Genomic DNA, 21,143 nt, shown 5'->3' on the forward strand with positions numbered 1-21,143 from the left:
GGGGTGGGCGGCGGCGCCCTCCTCTCCAAGACGCGCAACACGCGCGCCTTGCCGCCCAGAGGCTTCCAATCACGGCGGGCCTGAGGGCAGAGGCAGGGAGGGAAAGCCGAGCGGCCGGGCTTTGCTTGCAACAGGCTCCTCGCGACTCTGGCGCCCGCCCTGTGCTCGAGGAGGTGGCCCGTTCCCTGTCCGGGAACAGATCGGCAGCGCACGAGCTGCAGTGCGTCCGGGTGCTGCTCTCCTGGGAATGCGCATGGCGCTGGACAGGTAGAAGAAGACTGGCAGCCCTCTGCCCCGAGGAGCCTGCAAGCTAAAATCCGGCGGAGGTGGGGACAGGGGATTGAGAATAAGTATTTATTTCAGTCCACGAGGACAGGTATCTGCTGCAAAGACCTTCCAGTTAAAACTTGGCCGCAGGGGAGGGGAGAGAGGGGGAGGCAGAGAGGAAGAATATATAAATGCAGATGTTCCTGTAAATGGGACTTGTTCCCAGGAGTAAACTGCACCGAAACCCTGCATTTCTTTCAGGGACCTACTGCTACGAATATCTGTTATACCACTCTTCAACCAAAGTTCACAAAGCCGTTTACAAAGAAAAATGCATAAATAAAATGGTCCCCTGTCCCCAAAGGGCTCACAATCTAAAAGAAACATATGGCAGATACCAGCAACAGCCACTGGAGGAATGCTGTGCTGGGGATGGAGAGGGCCAGTTGCTCTCCCCCTGCTAAATAAATAATATGTTTCTGGGCAAAATACCAAAAAAAAAAGATGTTTCCAGGCAAAATACAAAGTGCTGGTTATTACCTTTAAAGCCCTGAAAGGCTTAGGTCCAAGTTATCTTAGAGAGTGCCTTCTTCTGCACAATCCCTGCCACACGTTAAGGTCATCTGAGGAAGTCCGTCTTCAGTTACCGCCATCACGTCTGGTGGCGACTCAGAGGCGGGCCTTCTCTGTAGCTGCTCCTGGGCTGTAGAAAGCACTCCCTGCAGAAATCCGTAATTTGAACTCTTTATTGGCTTTTAGGGGAGCCCTTAAGACCTACCTGTTTGGCCTGGCCTTCCAGGGTTTTAAACTGTTTTTAAACTGTAAAGGTTTGGCCTGGTTTTTCAGGGTTTTACAAACTTTTGTTTTAATAATGGTTTTATGTTGTTTTTACAGTGCTTGATTTTAATAGTTAATTGATTTTAGTTTGTTTTAATGTAAGCCGCCCTGAGCCATTTTTGGAAGGGCGGTATAGAACTCAAACAAATAAATAATAAATAGAAGAGAATCCCCACTTTAAAAGGTGTCTCTTTGCTCAGTTCGCCGCTTCCACGGGAATCAAGACAACAAATTCCAGTATGTTTCTAAATAATTAAAGTAATGTTTTCAAACATTTGTTTGTTTGTTTTTAAATACGTTTGAAAGCAATATGCCAAAGACGCATCTTGCAGCGGTTTATACATAACATAAAAAACCCAGAGCCAGCAATAAAGATCAGAAACCGACCAAGGTGAGGTTACAGATGCAAAGCTGTATTTCAGGAATCCAGTTTCACATCCTGACTTTATCCGCTCTTGATTTTTAGGGCGATCTGGAGATTTTAGTGGTGTTGACTCAAAATCTGACTCGGATGCTTTCTAATACATTTCTGCTAACAGGCATTACACTGTTGTTTGATCTGTTTGTTTACATAAGTAATCAGATTTGTGACTTTATCAAGGCTGGTGGTGTGGGAAGGAAGGGCTAAATAGAGGAGGCTGAAATGCAAAAGACCCCTGGTGCTCTTTAGACCAAAAAGACCTGGGTTCAAGTCCCCACTCCGTGGGTGACCTTATGCACTTGTCATCTCCTCATCTAACCCCCATAAAGCAGAGAGGAATATTGTATCACTGGAGAAGGAAAGGGAGAATGAATGAATGAAGAGGTCCCTGTTATCCAGGGAACACAGGAAGCTGCCATATACTGAGTCAGACCATTGGTCTATCTAGCTCAGTATTGTCTTCACAGACTGGCAGCGGCTTCTCCAAGGTTAAAGGCAGGAGTCTCTCTCAGCCCTATCTTGGAGAAGCTGCCAGGGAGGGAATTTGGAACCTTCTGCTCTTCCCAAAGCAGCTCCATCCCCTGAGGGGAATATCTTCCAGTGCTCACACATGTAGTCTCCCTTTCATATGCAACCAGGGCAGACCCTGCTTAGCTTAAGGGGACAAGTCATGCTTGCTACCACAAGACCAGCTCTCCTCTCCTGAAAAGTAGTTTCCCTGGATTCTATCCAGCTTTCTGAGACTTCGTCTGGCCCAAAACTATTCTTCTCCAGGAACAAAGTGTCCTGTCATACTTCCTTGATCACTTAGTCCTAAGTTAAGGCTCTAAGAGCGGAGGAGGAAAAGGGGGCCTGGCCATGTCTCAGATCATTCCATAGGAAGCTGCCATATACACAGTTGGAGTTGTGGGTGATGGGAGCTCGACTTCAGCAACAGCTGGAGAGGTGTCTACCTCTGGTCTACACGAGCTGGCAGTGGTTCTCCAAGGTCTTTCCCAGCCCTACCTGGAGATGCTTGCAGGAGTTGAACCTGGGACCTTATACACGCACCTCAGGTGCTCAGCCACTGAGCTACGGCCTCATATGGCAGGGTTTCATACAGCCTCATATGGCAAACTTGGGAAGTTGTTGGACCACAACTCCCATCATCCCCCGCCACAATGACCAAAGGATGATGGGAGTTGTCATCCAACAGCAACTGGGGACCCAGGTTTGAGAACTCCTGCCACATTGTATTTCTCTGCAGGGGCAGGTGACCCAGGTGACTGTCAAGTAAGCAGGCATTTCAGTCATTCCTAACATTTAAAAGTTTCCATTAGGGATTGAAAATCGATTCAAATTTGAATCGAATCTGGGTGATTTGAGTGATTCGAATCTGAATCCAATCACCCCTCAAAAGGGCAATTAGAGTCGAATCGAAATTGGGATTTGAATTCGATTCAAGGGCCATTTAGCACCGTGAAAAACCTATTCAGGCCCCCCAATTGGTTTTAAAAGGTGCCAAATCAGGCTCGAATTGATTTGATTTGAATTCAGAATGAATCTTCAGATTCGATTCAAGGGCCATTGGGCCCCTTTTAAAAACTACTCAGGTTTTTAAAGGTGCCAAAACAGGCTCGGATTGATTCAATTCAAATTCAAAACAAATTTTTAGATTTGAATTTGAAACAAATTTTCAAAACGAATTACTGAAAGGAAATTCAATTTGAATCGAAACATTTGATCTGTGCTCATCCCTAGTTTCCCTAAGATAAGAAGAAAGCAATGCATCTTTGTGTCTTTTCATATGGCACAAATAAATTCAGGCGTATATATCCGATGCCTTATGCTACAAGGATAAATCATGCAGATTGTGCAAAGTTGGGAAAGAGGCTCCAGATGCAATCAAGAATAATTAAAATGCAAATAAAATTAGGTGTTCACAAGCCAGACTAATGGATCGGGCACGAAAGACACTTCTTGAACCAAGGGCCATTAGGCAAAAATCGCTCGTTCACTGGCAGTCGTCAGATGGAAAGCAATATAGAGCTCAGTGGAAAGCAGTCAGATGTTGCCAGGTATTATAACCGAAAATGTTTAAACCAGGGATTCTCACTCTGGGTCCCCAGATGCTATTGGACTTCAATTCCAATAATCCCCAACCAAAGGCCCCTAGGGCTGGGGGTTATGGGGGTTGATGTCCAGTAACATCAGGAGACCCAATGTTGAGAATCCCTGGTTGAAACCATTTGGGAAGTTGTTTTCAAGTGGGTCCTCTACCCTCTGCTAACTAGGTGATTCTCTTTATTTAGCAGGGGGAGAGTAACTGGCCCTATCCACCCCCAGCACAGTACTTCCAGTGACTGTTGCTGGTGTCTATCTTGGGTTTCTTTTTAGATTGTGAACCCTTTGGGGACAGCGATCCATTTTATTTATTATTTCTCTTCGGAAACTTTTGTTGAAAAGCAGTATGTAAATTGTTGTTGTTGTTGTTCTCAGACTGCGACCCAGAGAGGAAAGGGCCGGCCCTTTCATGAGGCAAGGTGAGGCAGACCCCTCAGGTGGCAGACTATTGGGGCGCCTGCAGCAGCACCCCTCGCTGCTGCCGTTGGAGCAGTTTTTCGGGAACAAGCTGGCCATTGCAAGTTTGTTCTCAGTGGTGTGATGCAGCAGAGATGCCATCCCAGTACTTTCCCCCCTCCAGGATCTCAGCAAGGACACAGAGCCCTCGGCTTTCTAAATGGAAATCATCTGCTGCTCTTGCTGTTCCAACTGTCGGTTACATAACTGAATAGCGGACAACAATGGATTTTATTGCCCTTCTTCCTGTCTTCTGATAGGAGTATCCTCCGCTCTTGGTGGGTGACAATCCAAACTGCTCTTCTAAGTGCATCACCACATGAATGGTGGGTCGGTTGGGTACATTTATATCCCGCTCTTCCCGAAAGGCTCAGTACAGCGTACAGCCTTCTTTAGAATGAATAATCCGGTCCCCAAAAGGATTGTTCAAAATCTTTTCAGAAAATCAAACCAAAGTTTAAAAGTGAAGGTACTTGGGTCCTCACTGCTTATCGTGCCCTCTGGTAAATAATAAGGAAATGTACAGATCACGCAGGGAATCATTTTGTTTATAAGGCGAATAATCTTTTGCATCCCTTTTAGACTGATATAGATTGCTTTATTGTGGAGTGGGTGGTTTAATGCAATGTGTGCTGGTCATGGACTGTAATAAAGAGTTGGTTGGTTTGAGCGCTTTAGAATTTGGCAGCTATCCTTGACTTCTTGTAACAGGAAACACACACACACACACACACACACACACACACACACACATAAGTATTGTGTCTCTCTAAGTGGGATGTGTGTCCACTGGGGTGGGTGTGGCCATGGGGTGTGGTCATGGGGTGGGTGTGGCCATGGGGCGTGGCTGTTGGGGTGGGTGGGGCCATGGGGGCTGCCAGGGAGAGCGCCTGCACGTCTGAGTTTGCAGTGACGCTGCTCGTGCTCCCAGCAAAGCTTACCAGATGCATGAGGAGAAAAGAGGAGGCTGCTGGCCACCTTCTCTTCTCTCTGCCCCTGTGCCACTTTCAAAGCTCGAAGGGACTTTTTCGAAAGGCGGCTGGCCCCCCACCAGGGGTGTGGGGCAGGGCAGCATTCGGTGCCTCGCCACAGATACCACAATACCTTTGGGCCTTAGGCACATAGGAAGCTGCCATATACTGAGTCAGACCATTGGTCTTTCTAGCTCAGTATTGTCTGCACAGACTGGCAGCGGCTTCTCCAAGGCTGCAGGCAGGAGTCTCTCTCAGCCCTATCCTGGAGATGCTGCCAGCCAGGGAGGGGACTTGGGACCTAGATGCTCTTCCCAGAGCGGCTCCATCCCCTGAGGCGAATATCTTACAGTACTCACTCCTGTAGTCTCCCATTCAAATGCCAACTGAATCTAAGATGAGGTTCCCCCTGCCCCCAGTTCATTCCTGTTAAATGTGGGGAGGCCATCTTAGATTCAGGGTCTTCTTTCTTTGGGGTAAATACAGGTATAACTATCTTTTAAGTCAACATCTTACATTCAGAGTCACCTTCTATTCAGGTAAATATGGTCATGTTCTAAGCCAGGACTACTCAAACCTGGGTCTCCAGCTGTTGGACTACAGCTCCCATCATCCCTAGTGGCAATGGCCTTTGTCACATGTAGTCCAACAACAGCTGGGGACCCAAGCTTGAGAGGTTCTGGCCTAGAACATGACCATATTTGCCTGAATAGAAGGCAACTCTGAATGTAAGCCTCAGAGCTTACAATGGAACCTGAGAGGGTCCAAAGCTATAGAAACTCTTAATATTTTTGCTTTTGTCTCTACTAGGACAGTGTTTCCCACTCTTGTGCCACAGCACCTTGCATTAATTACATTTGTGCCATAACATACTACCCTTCATTTTGGGGGAGCAAAACCACACAACTATTCTTTCACTGCATTATGAAGTTCAGACTCCTCCTTTCTGGGCTGACTCGCCCCATAAGGTGGCAGGAGGGAGGCAATTCTCCTGGTGCAGAAGGGGGGGAGCGAGTCAGCCCAAAAGGCAAATTAAAACTCTCCGCTTTTAGGGCTGACTTCTTTCTGGTAGAACAGTTACTAGTCGCACTAGAAAGCAGTTGTGCTCGTATTTTTCTTTGTGCGGAACGCACACTGGCACAAAACGAGTTCATTTTGTCTTGCAGGTCCCTGGGCTCTCCCCCTTGGTTTGTGAAACAGAATATGTGTGAAAGGCTGAAAGGATCCCGATTGGATCAGTGGATAAAATCCTCTATTCATCCGGCTGACTTGAGCAGGCTGTACAGTCGAGACATCTACTGTGCCCTGTCAGTGACCTTCTCAGCAAACAAGATCCTTTCTTTTCCTTTTCTCTCTCACTCTCCCTCTTTTTAAGTTTCAGGCTTTTCACAATCAAGGGACACACAGTTCCGTGTGTTACCTCTGTCCCACAGGGCAGAGGGAGAGCTTGCGAAGGAGGGACCAGAACCCAGATATTTTATTTAACCCCATGCCAGATTCTGAAGGAAGCAAAAGGCTGTTCTTTGTGTCATCCAAATGACACCAATTCCACCCACCCACACACACACACACATACAATGCACCCTGTAGAATTAACCAAGTAAACTGATCTGCTCTCAGGAGGCGTCTCACAATTAGGATTGGGCAGAACAGGTTTCTCAAGCCGACCTGGGTATTGTGGTGGGTTGCGGAAAGGGAATGGGTTCTATCCAGCCAACTGTGACTTACTTGTTCCAGAACCATTTTTTAGTGCAAGGATTCAGACACAGAACACAAGCTCCGAAGCTTTTTCAGGGATCAAATACGTCATGTAAGGACTTTGGCCACACACAACTTTATTAGCAGCTGTTAGCCATGATTGCAAAAGGACCCTCCATGTCCAGACACAGTATATCTGAGTGCCAGTTTAGGGAAATAAGCAACAGCAGAGGATAGTTGTCTTGTCTCTTTGCAGCCGCTGGATTAGATGGCCTGTGGGCCGATCCACTAAAGTTATGACTTAATTTCTTATGTGGGAAAGCTGACGGAAATGAAACTGGCATCAAACAAACAAATATTTATATACCGCTTTGTAACAAAGTTCCCAAAGCGGTTTATTTAGAGAAAACAGTAACAAATAAATTAGATGGTTCACGATCGTTAAAAACACAAACACATAAAGTAGACACCACCACCAGCCACTGGAGGTACTGTGCTGGGGTTGGATAGGGCCAGTTGCTCTCCCCCTGCTAAATGTAAGAGAGTCATGACTTTAAAAGGTGCCTCTTTGCTCAGTTAGCAGGAACCAGGCTGCAGGACCCCAGAAGATACATAGGAGTCAGAACAATATACCTTTTATTTCACGTATTTAGACTTACTCCCAAGTAAGTGTCACAAAATTGTGGCCTTAGCATATGTATGGTACTGCTTGTAAATGTCCACATACAACAGGGCTGCCCAGCTTTACGTCCCCAGGTGTTGGACTACAACTCCCATCAGCCCCTGCCACAAGGCTATGGTGGCAAGGGATGATGTAGGTTCTCATCCAAAAACATCTGGGGACCCAAAGTAGGGAACTCCTGGCCTAAGAACCTCAAGACTTTTCAGGGAAAACCTCGAGAGTCTCCTGTTTTCGCAGGCTTTTAATTAGAATGAATTTCAATCATTTTAAAACATGTTTTAATATCTATTTTATTGTTTTATTGTCATTTTAATTTGTAACTTTTAAATATTTTAAATGTTGTACACCGCCTAGAGGTGTACATATTAGGCAGTATAGAAATATGGTAAATAAATACATAAATGAATAAAATCAGTCCTATTGAAAGGGATTCATTTGCCCCGCAAAAAAGAAGCCAGCGTGGTGTAGTGGTTAGAGTGCTGGACGAGGACCGGGGAGACCCGAGTTCAAATCCCCATTCAGCCATGAGACTTGCTGGGTGACTCTGGGCCAGTCACTTCTCTCTAAGCCTAGCCTACTTCACAGGGTTGTTGTGATGAGAAACTTAAGTATGTAGTACACCGCTCTGGGCTTCTTGGAGGAAGAGCGGGATATAGCAATAGCACTTACATTTATATACCGCTCTATAGCCGGAGCTCTCTAAGCAGTTTACAATGATTTTTAGCATATTGCCCCCAACATTCTGGGTACTCATTTTACCGACCTCGGAAGGATGGAAGGCTGAGTCAACCTTGAGCCCCTGGTCAGGATCGAACTTGTAACCTTCTGGTTACAGGGCGGCAGTTTTACCACTGCGCCACCAGGGGCTCTTTATAAACTGTAAAATAATAATGATAATGATAATAATAATAATAATAATAATAATAATAATAATATATATATATATATATATATATATATATATATATATATATATATTATAATTATTATTATTATTTCCTTGTTGGCATTTTTCATATATTTTTTCCGGTTAAGCGACGTTTCTTCCAGTAACCTTACAGTCTCCAGCCCTGGTTGCTCAACTGAAGATCCTGAGTCCTGTAGCCCACTTGCCACCAGATGTCCAGGGACTCCAGCACCTGGCGCGGTCCTTGTTGACCCGGGCGACGACCGATCCGGTATAGATTTATTAAAGTTACGTCTCACCATATTGTTGATGGGAGAGGCACTCTTCGTCTGGCTCCTCTGGTGAGACCTGTCCAGTATGGTTGGACCTCTGGCATAGCTCTCACCTTCCTCAGAGCCTGCAAGCCCCACAACCACGCCAAGGTAGTGCCTCACTGGGCAACAACAACAACAAAATCAACCACAAACAGCAAGTGCCGCCTTTGTAAAGAAGCAGATGAAACCGTGGACCACCTAATCAGCTGTTGTAAAAAGATCGCACAGACTGACTACAAAGGCATGACAAGGTAGTAGGGATGATACACTGGAACATCTGCAAAAACATACAAGCTACCTGTAGCCAAAAATTGGTGGGCGCATAAAATTGAAAAAGCTGTAGAAAATGAAGATGCAAAAATACTATGGGCCTTCCGACTACAAACAGACAAACATCTGCCACACATTACACCAGATATAACTGTAGTCAAGAAGAAAGAAAAACAAGTTAAAATAATCGTTATAGCAATACCAGGGGATAGCAGAATAGGAGAAAAAGAAATAGAAAAAATCACAAAATACAAAGATCTACTAACTGAAATTGAAAGGCTGTGGCAGAAAAAGACCAAAATAATCCCAGTGGTAATCGGTGCCCTAGGTGCAAATGTTTTAAGCTGCAAAGAGAACTCCGTACAAGTATTTTCTGGATCCAAGAAGGATGCTGTTAATCAAAAAGACTTGTTGAAATTTATTGTTGATTAACAAATAGAAATATAATGTGCACAACATTTTGGCCTCTGCCTTCTTTGGTTGCCCTCATGTTGTAACATCATGATATAGATGTGTGTGTATTCTGGAAAAACCAACCCTTTGTAATGGGTCCCTTAACTCTGGTCTGATCTACAGGAAGTAACTTTCTGCAAGATGGAGAGAAAAACCATGTTTAGTTGTTAATACTGCAGATCAAGCCTGGTGTTCAAGGCACAGGAGCAAGCCAGGGATTTTTTCCCCTGGCGACTTGGCAACCTTACACACACAAAAACTGCACTTCTGGACACCTGCAAACACCCTTCTGTTTGCAGATGAGAGCCAACATATTATGGTGGTTAAGTGCTGGACTAGGACCAGAGAGATCCAAGTTCAAATCCCTGTTCAGCCATGAAACTCACTAAGTGACTCTGGACTCTGGATCAGCCTAACCTACCTCACAGGCTTGTTGTGAGTATAACCATCACCATGTGCACCACTCTGGACTCCTTGGAGGAAGAGCAGGATACTCATGTAAAAATAAATACAGGAGAGGAGAGCTGGTCTTGTGGTAGCAAGCATGACTTGTCCCTTTAGCTAAGCAGGGTCTGCCCTAGTTGCATATGAATGGGAAACTAGAAGTGTGAGCACTGTAAGATATTGGATGTAAGATGGAGAGCCAGCGTTGTGTAGTGGTTAGAGTGCTGGACTAGGACCGGGGAGACCCGAGTTCAAATCCCCATTCAGCCATGATACTAGCTGGGTGACTCTGGGCCAGTCACTTCTCTCTCATCCTAACCTACTTCACAGGGATGTTGTGAAAGAGAAACTCAAGTATGTAGTACACCGCTCTGGACTCCTTGGAGGAAGAGCGGGGTATAAATGTATAATAATAATTAATAATATTCCCCTCAGGGGATGGAACCGTCCTGGGAAGAGCAACTAGGTTCCAAGTTCCCTCCCTGGCAGCATCTCCAAGAGAGGGCTGAGAGAGATTCCTGCCTGCAACCTTGGAGAAGCCGCAGCCAGTCTGTGCAGACAATACTGCGCTAGATAGACCAATGGTCTGACTCAGTAAATGGCAGCTTCCTATGTTCCTAATGCCACCCTTGAGCACCTTCAGGACCATCTCTGGAACTGACCCCTCTAAGAATGGATGTAATTTGGTGCATTCTCTCTTCTTTCGTTACACCACCCCACCATCTCTGCAGCTCTCTTTCCCAAGCTGCCTGGTGCTAATCTTTCCCGCTTTTTCTGCAGATGAAAACACACCCACCCACCCCTCAGTTAAATCAATTTAAGTCTGCAGCGAGAAACATGCATGGACAAAATTTTGGAGATTTGTTCTTTCTTTCTTTCTTTCTTTCTTTCTTTCTTTCTTTCTTTCTTTCTTTCTTTCTTTCTTTGGGGAGGGAGTGGGTCCTGGTGGAAGAGCCATTGTTCCGCAGATTTCCCTGAAAAGCACCAGCCCAAGCTCCACTGGCAGTTTTGTGCGCGCCTCTGTCTGTGGGGACAAACCGAGCTGCAAGTTCTCATGAAGTTAAGGCTGCCAGGCCCTTCAGAGAGAAAGAAGGAGCCTTCTTAGCATCTGTTCCTGCCAAATCGGCGAGAGAGCCTCGCGTTCTCATAGTTCCACCAGCTCAGCTTTTCTTTGGAGGGACAATGTGAATTTTGAAGGCAGCGCAGCAGGGAAGCCCTACATTTTTCATTCCAAAGAGAGGAGAGAAAAAGGGCGGGGGGCCAAGGGGGCTGAAGACAAGAGAGGGGAGGGAGGGAGGGAGAAAGAAGCGGACAGCCCCCTTGGCTATTTGTGGCCGGCTAAACCCATGAGAGATACAGGATTACCAGAAACCTGAAAGACACAAAGGGGGTGGTTTGGGAGGCAGGCCGGCCGCTGAATTAAGGGTAGGGAGAAACCGGAATGCAGGGGCAAAATGCCCATTTCCAGGAATGGCTCCTGGTGATTCCAGAAAGCCTGCAATATTTTTTTTTAAGTGGGGGGGACACTGTGTCTTACCCTTGGTTGCTTAGCAGCAGGTGAACATAAGAGGAGCACCACAGGGTCCGCCCAAAATGATGCATCTAGGCCAGCATCCTCCTATGCACAGTAGCCAATCAGACGCCTCCAGGAAGCCCCCAAGCGGGGCAGGAAGGCGACCGCCCTCCTTCCATGCTTTGTTCCCATCACCTGGCTTTCCCGGGTATGCTGCCTCAGAACATGGAGGTTCTCTTTCGCCATCAGGACTAACAGTCGCGGGGAGGCCTGTCCTCTGGGAACTTTATATCCCTTGGGAAGCCAAGTATAAGAACTTGAGAAGAGCTCTGACTCTCAAGCCCAAGGAGGTTATGGGGCCTTTGAGGAAGCTCTAGTGTGGGGGCTGTGTGGCACCCTGTCCCCCTCCACCTGAGGTGCTGGCTGAAGGACAGGAATCAGAAAGTAGGTATATGTGAGCAGGGCACTGTCTGCTGAAAGATATTCCCCTTAGGGGATGGGGGTCGTAGCTCAGTCGTAGAACTTGGCGTGCAGACAGTCTGAGGTTCCATCCCTGGCAGCATCTCCAGGTAGGGCTGGGAAAGACCCCTGCCTGAAACCTTGGCAAACCGCTGCCAGTCTGTGAAGACAATACTGCGCTAGATGGACCAAGGGTCTGACTCAGTCTATGGCAGCTTCCTCTGTTCCTAAGTACATTTGTGTCACTAGCTCAGGGATTGGGACTCTCAAACTAGCCAGCAGCTCTGCATAAAGCTTCCTTACGGCTGAACTATAGGAAAATACCCCCCAAATCTATCAGTAGAGTCTGGACTGACCTGCTATTCAAGCCTGCTCTAGCCACCTAATGGCGAAGCGGGGAAGCAACCTGCCTAGAGAGCAGGAGGCTGTTGGTTCGAATCCAACCAAGAATATGGGAAACTCCTATATCGGGCAGCAGCGATCTAGGAAGGTGCTGAAAGGCATCATCTCATACTGTGCGGGAGGAGGCAATGGTAAACCCCTCCTATATTCTACCAAGAAAACCACATGGCTCTGTGGTCACCACCAACTCGATGGCACAATCTTTCCTTTCCTTCAACCCTGCTCTAGACTAGACATTCTCACCCTTGGTCGCCAGTTGGTGTTGGCCTATAACTCCCAGCATCCCCAGCCAGAAAGGTGTCGGTTATGATGGGAGTCATAGACCAACATCTGAGAACCCAAGGTTGAGAACCTCTGAGCTAGATGAATCCAGACAAGTTCACCCTTGCAAGAAAGGACTAGATGAGCCTTCATTCTGATCTGGTTAGGCTGTTCTGGACAAGATGGGATCCCAGGAGCACCCACTTCTGCCACCCCATGACCAGAAATGTATGGCTCCCCTCCCTGTGGCCATTTCCGACACAGTTTGGGCCATTTTGTTCGAGGGTTATGCCACACATAGCAGCTGCTTCTGGGCTCCCCCTGCTTCTGGGCTCTCATCTTGTTCGAGGATTATGCCACACAGAGCAGCTGCTTCCGGGCTCCTCCTGCTTCCGGGCTCCCATCTTGTTCGAGGATTATGCCACACAGAGCAGCTGCTTCCAGGCTCCCTCTGCTTCCAGGCTCCCATCCTGTTCGAGGAATATGCTACACAGAGCAGCTGCTTCCAGGCTCACCCTGCTTCTGGGTGGCCACATCTCCTGGTGTGCAATCTGCCCAATACATCAAGTTGATTCTGGGCAGGCCACCAGTGTTGTTATAGGGATATCATGAGGTTGGCATTTTCTCCTGCCACCCAGGGAGCTTTTTGATCACCAGGAATTCCTTCTCTCTCCTCCTCCTCCTCCAGATTCCAAGATTGTTGTGATGGTACCAATGATGGTGGTTGCAGTTCGAAAAATGCAGCAAGAATCTTGGTAACGATAACTCACGTGGCAGCTGGGGTGTGTGTGTTGTTTTTTGAAATAGTTAGACATTAGTTTGAGGAGGAGAGCTGGTCTTGCGTTAGCGAGCATGAATTCCCACCTTTGCTAAGCAGGGTCCATTCTGGTTTGCATTTGGATGAGTGACTACATGTGAGTACCATCTCTACCATAAAATATTCCCCTTCGGGGATAGGGCTGTAGCTTGAACTAGGAGTCCTCAGTGGTCCACAGTCCAGAAGCACTCCTGGATCTGGCACTTATCCATAGATGCCCAAGGGGCACTGATGGCCAAGAATACTTTTACCAGCTTCTCAAGATGTGGCCCTGTCTGGAAAAGACAGGTCAAGTCTACGGAAACCTTTGCATTGAATGTTATGTTGCTGTGTTACTGCTAGGAACATATGAAGCTGCCTTCTACTGAGTCAGACCACTGGTCCATCTAGCTCAGTATTGTTTACCTTGACTGGCAATGGCTCTCCAAGGATTCCAGCAGGGATCTTTCCCAGCCCTACCTGGAGATGCTGCCAGGGATTGAACCTGGGACCTTCTGCATGCAAGCATGCCAATGCTCTTCCACTGAGCTGCAGCCCCATCCACGAAGGGGAATGTCTTTCAGCAGACAGCACTCACATGTAGCCACCCATCCAAATGGAAACCAGGGCAGAGCCTGCTTAGCAAAGGGGACCATTCATGCCCACTACTGCAAGATCAGCTCTCCTCCCCTGCAGGGCCAGCCCTAGGATTTTTGGTGCCCTAGGCAAGGTTTGGTGCAGAGGCGTAACTATAGGGGGGCAGGGGGGGCACGTGCCCCGGGCGCCATCTTTTCTGGTCACGTGGGGGGCGCCGCCATGACCAATTTTTAATTTTTTAAAAAAAAAAATTTGTTAATACAAATGTTTCCTGCTCAGTGCAGCAGCGCTGCAGCAGTCAAGGGAGCATGTCGGTGCCCCCTTCCCCACGAGCGGTCCCTTCCGTGCTGCCTGCGCCCCCCCCCCATTGCTTTGCTGGCGCCTGGCGGCCAGTCAGTGGCCTGGCTTGGCGGCGGCGGGCGCTTGTGATGAAAAACCTAAGTATAATGTAGTATGTTAGGGGGGCGGCGGGGGGCGCCATTTCAGTGCTTGCCCCGGGCACCGTTTTCCTTAGTTACGCCTCTGGTTTGGTGCCTTAGATTGTTGGTGCCCTAGGCAAAGTTTGATTGTTGGCATTTCCTCCGCTGAGATCTTGGGATGTAGAATGTAGAGGCCCTTTGGGGAGAGGGGGGCAGGATGACATCTTACTTTCTTACACCACTGTGCAGTACTCCAAGGGTGTGACACAAAAAGGGGAGAATGAGAAGAACTGGCAATGCTATCTTCTAGCACTGTTTATGCACACCACCACCCCAAGAACTGGTGCCCTAGGCAACCACCTAGGTATGCCTAGTAAACTGGCTTGCCCTGCTCCCCTGTGCTGACCATACCGCACAGAACTGGGCCATTGTTTTAGAAATGCAGGGGGGGGGAATCTGAATAAGAACTCCAATTCTCTCTTTCTTTGCTGTCCTCCTAGATCTGGCTTTCAAGAGCGGGCAAACGGTTGACTTAAGAACAGAAAGCTTACAGATCAGAAGGCAAATCTAATGTACACAGGGTATCTTTTAGGATCCGAAGGCCGGTAGAGAGGACGGGAGCTAAGGGGGGGCGGGTGGGTTCACGAATGCCAGGCGGTGCGGTGTCGGTAAGGCGATATCATTTACAGGGCCAACTTTTGTCGTCGGAAGATTACGGAAGCTTTGGAGCCACACAGAAAGCCGCTGCGGCCGGCATTCTTTTCCGCCAACAGAAGTCGGTCCAGTGGCTGGTATCACCTTACCATCCTAAACCGCCTGCAAGGTCCCACGGCGGTTGCGGGTCTGTGGGAACCAGAAAAGCGTCCTCCTGCAAATCGGTGTGATTCAGCCTCCACGCCGGGGCCTTGGGCTCCCGACACGTCCGCACGCCCGTCCCGTGTGGCCCTGAAATGTGCCGTGCATAAGGGGAAATCCTTTTCCAGGCTGTGGGTGCCCTCACAAGGGGGGGGGTGATCAGAGGGCCCCGGTTGCAGGAGGAGATGTAGGGTGGTCTTTTCTCACTCTGCCTGCAGCTGCTGGGATGGTAATCTTAGGAACCCGGCTGGGAAGACCAGTGGCCTCTGGAGCCCTTCCAGGCAATCATCACTTACGCACACGGATGCCAGAATCATGTTGGCACACTCCAACAGGCCCTCCCCTCCCCCCCGCACCCGCCATCCTTGCTAGGAAGTGCCAGTTTTCAAGCATGTGGACGCCAGGCTGACGCTTTGATCTATTTTTCCACGAAGGGTAAGATCAATTTCCATCCACCTCACCCAGGCACAGATCAAAGGGACGATGTTCAGAGAAGACAAGAGGGGTGGGGAGACCGTGCACGCTTGGCCATCCCCTGAAAAGGCAAAAGCAACAAGGGGCCATGGCACAGTGACACCGTTTCAAGCGGATCGGTGCAGTTGTGATTTGAGGAACGCCAAAGAGGGAAATGGCTGAAGGATACAGCAAAGTGTGTTGCTCAGGGCGTGAACAGAAACTATAATTCGGGAAGGTCTCCAGCCCTTAAAGGGAGGGGGTTGTTTAGGGCAAGGTCCCCAACCACGGGATATTGTTGGACTACAACTCCCATCACCCCCTGCCACAGTGGCCTTTGGAGTTGTAGACCAACTTCATCTGGGCACCCAAGGTTGAGAACGAAACCAACTGATCATTGAATGATAATTGGCTTTATGTTTTAATTATGTTCTAGTTGAGCTGAAAGTAATCTAAAACCAATGGAACACACTATTGACAATAAACTTAAACTGCTCGGTGTTGTGTTCCATGGTTTTATTGTGTGTGGGTGGGTGGGGTTTTTTTTTTTTAAACCTGTTAATTAGATTTGTATTTAATTTAGTTTACTGTTTTAACAGTTTTAATTGTTTTGTATTTTTAAAAATGTTTTTTAAACTGCCTTAACCGTGTTTTAATGAAATGCGGTACATAAGCCTAAGAAGGAAGGGAGGGAGGGAGGGGGAGAGAGAGAGAAAGAAAGAAAGAAAGAAAGAAAGAAAGAAAGAAAGAAAGAAAGAAAGAAAGAAAGAAAGAAAGAAATAAATTTAGGACAGACAAGAGGAAGTACTTTTTCACAGAGCGCATAATTAACCTATGGAATTCTCAGCCACAGGATGTGGTAAGCAGGCAGATGCTCTCCGCAGAGAGGCCCCACGCCCTGAGGGGAATAGCTTACAATGCTCACACAAGTAGTCTCCCATTCAAAAGCAAACCAGGGTGGACCTTGCTTAGCAAAGGGGACAATTCATGCTTGCTACCGCCAGACCAACTCTCCTCTCTCAGACCAGCTCTCCTCCCTAAGCCTGCCTAAAGTAAAGTGTGCCGTCAAGTCGGTGTTGACTCCCGGCGACCACAGAGCCCTGTGGTTGTCTTTGGGAGCATACAGGAGAAGTTTACCATTGCCTCCTCCCACGCAGTATGAGATGATGCCTTTCAGCATCTTCCTAGATCGCCGCTGCCTGATACAAGTGTTTCCCATAGTCTGGGAAACATACCAGCGGGGATTCGAACCAGCAACCTCTGGCTTGCTAGTCAAGTCAATCCTCCGCTGCGCCATTAGGTGGCTTCTTCAACTGGGTCCTAAATCAAGCAACTGAAGGGAAGGAGCAAGTCACCCGAGGATGGGCATAGCCCTTGTCTGCCCCCAGGGTCACCCTAACCCCAACCCCCAAGGAATGAGATGGAGAGCCGTTGCTTCAGGTCTGGAATACGTCATCTAAACGAGTTAAAAGAGCCCCACAAGGCAAGCCGGGGGCAGACCGTCTGCGGCCTGGCAAGGCCCGGATTCTGAAAAGCCTGCTGCCTCGGTCACCCTAACCCGCTCCATTCATAAATGGGCTCAGGGCAGCAATCTGAGCTGCAGCAAGAGAAGGGATCGACTCGTGCACCGACCTTCCAGGAGAGCGGCTCTGAAGAAACCAGGTTGGAAACAAAGCTGGGAGTACAAAGCGGGCAGGTGAGGCTCCTGCCCCGCAGAGCTTCTTTTCCCAGTCCTCTTTGTCATGCTGCCGGAGCACGTCCACCTGTGAGAGAGAGACAATGGACTGCTATCCAGCCCAGAGGTGGGCAGAGCGCCCAGTCACAGGTTCTGCCGGGTCTGGCTCCTACGTAGCCTAACGTCCATCACAAAGGATTAGGGCTTCCTCTGCAGAACGTCCTGCGTGATGCCTACAGAGTCCATGAGCCCCTGGGGTTATTATTATTATCATTTTTACATTTTATATCCCGCTCTTCCTCCAAGGAGCCCAGAGCGGTGTACGACATACTTGAGTTTCTCTTTCACAACAACCCTGTGAAGTAGGCTAGGCTGAGAGAGAAGTGACTGGCCCAGAGTCACCCAGCAAGTCTCGTGGCTGAATGGAGATTTGAACTTGGGTCTCCCCGGTCCTAGTCCGGCACTCTAGCCACTACACCATGCTGGGTTGTCGGTACCATCTGGGCAGAGGGCTGCTCATTGTGATTTTTGACAAGGTCTATCCTGCAGTGGCACAGCGGGGAAATGCTTGACTAACAAGCAGAAGGTTGCCAGTTCGAATCCCCACTGGTACGTTTCCCAGAAATACCTCTATCGGGCAACAGCTATATAGGAAGATGCTAAAAGGCATCATCATCTCATACTGCACAGGAGGAGGCAATGGTCAACCCTTCCTGTATTCTACCAAAGAAAACCACAGGGCTCTGTGGGCACGAGGAGTCGAAATCGACTTGACGGCACACTTTACATTTACCTGTCCTGCTACAGATGGGAAACAGGTGATAGCACTGTGAGATTTCCAGCTTTCAGTGCTGAAAAGCACTGAGATTTTCAGTGCTGAAAGCACTTATCATGTGTTTATTGTCCTGACCATCAGGCCTATAGTGGGCAAATTTGCTGTGGCTTTTTAAAAACACAAGAATGACGATAACGTTTTTTAATGTCATCAGAGGAATGGGAATGAAAATGAGCAGGAATGTCCTCCAAATTTTACTCTAGGGGAGCGAGTGCAACCATTTGTTCATTGTTACCCTGACCCTTTCCTCGGTGCAAAAATGACTGCAATTGTACCCTCATCATTTGAGGATAGCAATAAAGAAGGAGTTACTGTTACTACTACTATGGATATGGATATACTGCTCTTCAGCCAATGTTCACAAAGCAGTTTACATAGAGAAAATAAATAATACAGAAATAAGATGGCCCCCTGTCCTCAAAGGGCTCACAATCTAAAAAGAAACATAAGGCAGATACCACCAGCAGCCACTGGAGGGATGTTGTGCTGGGGTTGGAGAGGGCCTGTCGCTCTCCCCCTGCTAAAGATAAGAGAATCACCACTTTAAAAGGTGTCTCTTTGCTCAGTTAGCAAAGTTACAGAGAGAGCTGTTAGTGAAACAATGCACCTATTTGCCATTTCTAGGGGGTTACACTTTGCCAAAAATCACTATGATCATTTGTCCCCTGATGGCACCAATCTCCAAAATCTGTGGGGCTGGTTTATGGGCTAACTGGGCAGAAAGTTGAAGTCACAGCTCAGTCCACTTAAGGATATGAGAAGTCCCTTGCTGGATCGACCAAACGTCTTTTTAGTCCAGCATCCTGCTTCTACCGAGACCAATCAGATTCACCTAAGAAGCCCAGAAGCGGCAACAGCCCTTTTCACTGCAACTGGTATTTAAAGCTATACTGCTTCTGAACCTGAAAGTTCCACACAAAGACAGTGCAGCAACCTAGAGGCTTAAAAGGGGATTTGGCAAATTCACGGAAGAGGAGAGGTCTAATAGCAGCAGCAATGAGTCATGATGCCTACATGGCGCTTTCATATACAGATGCGGTCCACCTGTAACTACCAGCTGTTAAGAGAGCAACCTCAGGCGGAAGCTATTGTCTTGAGTTTTTTTGTGTGGCCTTCCCAGAGGCATGGGGTTGGCCACTATAGGAAGCAAGATGTTGGCCTAGACGGTCCTTTGGTCTAATCTGGCAGGGCTTATCTCAAGAAGGGCAAGAACATCTTTCTGGCCTTTTAGATCAGGATGAGGAGAGCTGGTCTTGTGGTAGCAAGCATGACTTGTCCCCATAGCTAAGCAGGGTCTATCCTGGTTGCATATGAATGGGAGACTTGATGTGTGAGCACTGCAAGATATTCCCCTCGGGATGAAGCCGCACTGGGAAGAGCAGAAGGTTCCAAGTTCCCTCCCTGGCAGCATCTCCAAGACAGGGCTGAGAGAGATTCCTGCCTGCAACCTTGGAGAAGCCGCTGCTATTCTGTGAAGACGATACTGAGCTAGATGGACCAAGGGTCTGACTCAGTATATGGCAGCTTCCTATGTTTCTACGTTCCTAAAGAGGAGACTTGCTGAAATTTGTTTTGTTCTACCCTAGGAACATAGGAAGCTGACTTCTACTGAGTGAGACCACTGGTCCATCTAGATCAGTATTGTCTACAGACTGGCAGCGGCTTCTCCAAGGTTGCAGGCAGGAATCTCTCTTCCGGAAGCAGAAGAGGAATCTTCCAGAAAACTTCCAGAATTTCTTTCTGGAAGAAAGAAATCTCCCAGAAATCTTGCCGGATACACCATGCAGAAATCTTCCAGAAAGAAGAAATCTTCCAGGAATCTTCCAGAAATCTTCCAGAGCGGAAGAGGACTCTCCCCAGAGCAGCCCCATTCCTAAGGCAGGGATTCTCAATGTTGTGTCCCCAGATGCTATTGGACTTCAACTCCCATAATCTCCAGCCCCAATGGCTTTTGATTGGGGATGATGGGAGTTGAAGTCCAATAACATCTGGGGCCACAACGTTGAGAAACTCTGCCCTAAGGGATTACAGTGTTCACACATGTAGTCTCCCATTCAAATGCAACCAGGGTGGACTCTGCTTAGCAAAGGGGAAAATTCATGCGTGTTACCACAAGACCTGCTCTTCTCCTAATGGGCATGCATGTTCATTAATGCTGTCTGTTGATATTAATGCACTGTCTCTTTATCTGAACTCTATCTTGAGTGCACCTCCAGGATGGCATGGTATAAATTAATAAACTAAATGCATGTTATTGTCCAATTTTGCACAAGTGAGTGCATGGGTCATAGAGTTGGACAGTTAGTGGGACAGGGAACTATCAGCACCAAGCCACCGTGATGTGCTCGGCAAACTCAACATCAAAACACCCATTTCCCTAAAATATGAAGCTGGGGATGCAAGCCACTTAAAAGCCAGTCGTCTCTCTTTTTCTCTGCAGTGGCCGATTCTTCAGTTCTGTGTTTCTTCATCTGCGACTCAGACTTTCCCCTCTATATGTTTCCCACTGGAATGCCTGCACCCAAAAGCCCAAATTAATACAGGAACGTCTGGAATTTGTTTAAAGATGCAATCCAGATGAAGATATTTTATGGTGTCACTCAGAAGGTTTGGGGCCAAGCAGGCCTTCTCCGACCCTAAACATTCAGGGCCGCAGATATCTCTGGCTGGGGTTGCGGAGTGCTGAGTTGCTTGCAAATATACACAATAACCTCATTTTGCACCAAGGGAAAGGTCATGGCAGTTAATCCCCCTTTTCGGATGGAATGTACACAATTCACTCTCCTTAACATGTGTAATTAAACAGCCCCTCTGGCTTGTGTTCCTTACGTGTTTATTTCCCCCGCTTGGCAACATAGTGGACATTTAATCTAGTCGGACACTGAAAGTATACAGATCTTCATGCACACATTGCAAAATTTTTCCCCCTGTGTGGTTGCCAAAACTTTGGCATTTCTGGGGAAGAATCTTTAATCCAAAATGATGAGTTCCAAAATCTATACTGTCTAAACGTTTGGCTTCTCCTTGAAGAGTGTCGGTGGTAATTATCCAGATA

This window comes from Hemicordylus capensis, chromosome 11 (genome assembly GCF_027244095.1).
Source record: "Hemicordylus capensis ecotype Gifberg chromosome 11, rHemCap1.1.pri, whole genome shotgun sequence".
NCBI classification, from domain to species: domain Eukaryota; kingdom Metazoa; phylum Chordata; class Lepidosauria; order Squamata; family Cordylidae; genus Hemicordylus; species Hemicordylus capensis.